This window comes from Corvus brachyrhynchos, unplaced genomic scaffold (genome assembly GCF_000691975.1).
Source record: "Corvus brachyrhynchos isolate BGI_N302 unplaced genomic scaffold, ASM69197v1 scaffold3, whole genome shotgun sequence".
Classification (NCBI taxonomy): Eukaryota; Metazoa; Chordata; class Aves; order Passeriformes; family Corvidae; genus Corvus; species Corvus brachyrhynchos.
Genome location: NW_008237619.1, coordinates 13,641,439 through 13,645,678, shown reverse-complemented (window position 1 = coordinate 13,645,678; position 4,240 = coordinate 13,641,439). Strand labels below are relative to the sequence as shown.

At 44.2% G+C, this 4,240-nt stretch overlaps 1 protein-coding gene across 1 annotated transcript in view; it reads left to right on the top strand.

Annotated features, from left to right (window-relative positions):
• The first annotated feature begins 16 nt into the window (after positions 1-16).
• Positions 17-4,240, top strand: part of LOC103614070 (solute carrier family 25 member 33) — a 12,949-nt gene continuing 8,725 nt past the window's right edge. The window contains exon 1 of the mRNA XM_017732021.1: positions 17-165. The gene's annotated coding sequence lies outside the window, so the exon portion shown is untranslated. The remainder of the gene's footprint in view (positions 166-4,240) is intronic.

Here is a 4,240-nt window from a genome sequence, read left to right as displayed (position 1 = left end):
CGTGCCAGCGCCGCCCGCGCCGCCGCTGGGCCCCGTCCCCGGGACGCGTCCGCCCGGGGGCTATACGGCCGCCGGCCTCGCCTCGCACTGCTCCCGCAGCTCCAGAGCCGGCTCCCGAGGGATGTGCCCCTCTGCTGGCCGTGAAACGGTGTGGAGATATATATGGTGCGTACTGTACACATCTCTTTGTATTCGCGAATATACGTAAATATATACATATACATATATTCCATATATATGTGAGATGTGTATGTGTATGCCATGTGTATGGCATGTAGGTATGAGATACGTATGTATGTGTATCTACGAGATATGTATATGGTATGTACCACATACATCTCGTTGTATTTGTGAGTATGCATAAATATATATATTCATCTATATATTCAACGAGGTATATGTGGTATATACACGTATATATGTGTAGATGAGCATATACTGTATTAGCACACGTTTGTCCAGCTGATGGACTGATATTTTACTGTCTGCTCTGGGATCACTAAAATGTTGCAGCTGGCAGCCACAGGTTGAAAGTGCACGCATTTAGCTGAAAAGAATGTGATAGCTTCAGATAAGCCATAGAAATGTCAGCTCCTTCTCAGCCTTGATCCTTCCACATCCATGGTTCCAAAGGACAAACCACCTGGAAAATCAGAGCTCATTTGTATATAGCCTCTAAACGAATAGGAAAGGCACAAAGAGGGAGTTGCATGATGTGTGCTGCCTCCCGTGACATTAGAGTGCTAGAAATAAATTGTTTTCAGAATCAAATCCCATCTTCTCCTTTTCAAAGGAGTATGCTCCTCTGCAGAGTCCTCTCCAGATTTGTCAGGTTCACTTCATCTGTCCAAAATGTGACCTCTGGTGCGGTTTTAGACACAATTCTTTGACAGTAGATCTTCCTGCCTGCTCTCCTTACAGCTTTGAAATGCATATGACATCTACAGCCAGTTCTGTGCTAGCAAGTAGTATGTATTGCTCAACAGGAGTTTCTTTCAAGTTATAAGAATGGGGGCTGGAAATACAACATCCACACCAAACATGTTTGGGGAGCTTTACTTTGGATTGGGTCTTCCTTGGTGCCGTGCACTGCACACCAATTAGTGGTTGACGTGCATGAGGTGTGCCCTGTGTGCAGCTTAGCACCACCAAAAAGGAATCTCGTTTGCACACCAACTCTGTCCTGCAGGACAAACCCAAGCCCAGCAAGCAGGGATTACTGGAAGATTCATTGTGAAAGCACACTTCTGGCATCCTGGAAGGCTAAAACAAGACTCACCTGCTATTACCAAATGCCTGTCCTACGTAGGCTCAGTGTGATCAAGGGTTAGCAGGAGCACTTGAAGAGAGAGGGTTGGAGAAGGCTGTGGAGCAGAATCCCAAATTACTTTCAAGAAGAAGACATGGGCAATGCTGCTCCTAAGTAAAACCAATAGACCCCACAAAGACAGGGAGAAGGGGAGCGTAGGCATTGACATAAGGCATGGACAGAAATCCAAAAGCCATCACAGACTGAGCAGTGATGAAGACATGAAGAAGTTTTGATTTATAAACATTTGCAACAAGGTTTTGGGCTAATCAGCCTATACCAGCTTGGCCTTCTGGTTCAGGACAGGGACAGGGAAACACTGCTCTGTACAAAGAGCCCCCACAGCCTGCCAAGGCTGAGCAGCAAGAGCAGCCCCATAGGGAATGTGCAGGGACAAGAAACACTACAGTAAAATGTATCCTCTCTTGTCTTCCCTTCTTTCTCTTTTCCTGGAGAGACAGTTTTCCCTGTTCCTGAGCTGCCTGCAGGCTCACCAAGATTCTTGCAAACAGCACTCATCATTGAACCAGTTCCAACATTGAGCAATCCTTTGATCTGCTGAAAATGTGGTGGTATCATTTGCACCAGGCTGGAGACTGCCTGTAGGAGGCCTTCAGAAAGCATCTTCTTTAACAAAGTCATAGTTTGCCATTGCTTAAGAGTGAGGCATGGGGGTGCCCCTTCCACCTGCAGATACAGAAAGACCTCACAGAGCAAGATTTTTGAGGTCTTAGACCCAGCGCAAAGGAGATAGAAGGAAAAGCTGGCCCTTTATCCCTGAGTCCCAAAAGACTGTGATGCAACTGGAAGGACCAGAAGTGGCAGTGGTGGAAGAGCATCCAGGACAACAACAGCTATAGATGTTGGTGGATAAAAATCCTTTTTTTTCCACAACTCTTCCTGTTTGCAGGCAGAAAGAAAAGGGTCTGATCTAAAGTCAACAGGAAAAGAAGCAGAGTCAATGGACCCCTGCAAGTGAAGTGTAAATAATTTGGCAACAAGAACTAAAATATCAGAAGCCCCCAATAACTCTTGGAGAGATGAGAGAAGCAAACAATACAGCTCCTGAAAAGTCTTGTCCAGACTCTGCATCCTTCAGCTGTTCTGAATACCAGTAGTCTGCTGGAGGCTGTGGGCCTGATGGGGACCAGTAAGAAAATGGAGATCTCTGTCTAGCTATTCCCCATCATAACTTTGGGAAATTCATTATTTCTTTCCAAGTGCAGAACTTAGCACATGCTTTTATTAAATGGTGTTCTACACTTTCAGGCTATTTCTGCCATTGATCAAGATCATTTGAATATGAATTTTCTCTGCCCAACTCCTCTCAGGTTAATGTTGCCTGCAAATTTTAATACGCATAATTTTCTAGTCCACTGTATAAATTACTGAGAAAAACACTACTAGCACACTGAAAACAGATCTCTGCAGGAGTCCTTGGTACTTCTCTCCAGACAGACAGCATAGCATCAATAACTAATCTTAGAATTTTCCAATCATCATCAGACTCTCCCAGCGATTTCAGTAGATCCAGTTTCCCATGTTTCCTAATGTGCTTATTAAACTGTCAGATGAAACAGAGTAAAAATCCTACTGAAGTCAAAATATTTAACATCTGTTGTTACTTCCTTGCCCACAAGGCCTGTTAGTCTGCCATGAAAGACTGCTTTGGCTTGATTTCTTTTTTTTCTTTTTTTTTTTTTTTTTTTTTTGCAAATGGAAAATGTGCGTTGTCTATGTAATGTTTATTTGTTCCAGTATTCACAGGGGAAGGCAGCAAAATTACACTGGTTGGCCAGTAATTCATCCGATTTTTTTTTTAAATAACAGCCAATGTATTTGGGCTTTTCCAGTCTTCTGAACCTCTCTATTGTCAAGATATCTCAAAGATAATGGCCAGTGGGCCATTCTCTAGTTCTCCAACCCTCACAGGATGAAGTTCGTCAGCCCTAATTGGTCTGAAAACATTGACTTTGCCTAAGTGCTTAGAAATCTAGAATGACTTTTGCCCCACTTGGAATTGGTGCTATTTAAGATATCCCCCTAGCCACCACCACAGTGAAGGCAAGTGAAAAATGCTTGGAACTTCTAGGTATCTTTAACCAATTACCAATTTCACCAGACAGCCAGTCTTTTTACTGGTCTTCCCCTCATTGCCCAGGTAGTGACAGGCGCTATTGATGAGCTGATAGTTCTGTTCTTTTCCACCACAGGTAAGGTACTCATTTCCTTTTCAAAGTATCTTTGTACTTAATTGGACTCAGTTGTCTCCCTTAATTCCTTTTCCTCTAGACTAAACACTGCAATTTTTTTCAATCCTTCTGCTTGAATGGCCAAGGTAGTTATTCCCCTCTGTGGGTTCACTCCCACATTTTCCTCTGTTGTAGCAGTGTGGTACCCAAACTGGACACAGCCCTGTGTCACTCAGTGCTGTGAGTGATGTCACAGCAGTACAGAGCTGTTCTGACAGCTTGTTTCATCCGACCTGCAGGCTATCCTCCTAAACACATAAACTGATCTGATGTGTGCCTTTTTGGCAACAGCATCATGTTGATGTACATTCTGCTTTTTTTAAGGATGATGATATTCAATGAACTCTGACGCCTTCTGAAACTGCGCATTTGCAAAAGCAACAGAGGATCTTTTGCCCCTGAATATTCCCTTTCTCACACTGCTCCTCCGAACTTCAAAGTCATGGGTCTAATTTATTCAGAGGGTTGGGGTTTTTCTGTGGGGAGCATTGGCCCGTTTTCATATGAACCCAAACATCCGAGGAAGCATCTGTGGTCCCGTGAGCGAGGACGAGAGTCAGGAACGACTTGGCTCTGCTCTTGGACCCATGGCTTTCCCGTGGTGAAAGAAATCAGTTTGCCACCTCTGCCTTGGCTCCCCTACTTGCAAAACAAAGACGAGCTTGTTTAAGTTTGGGGG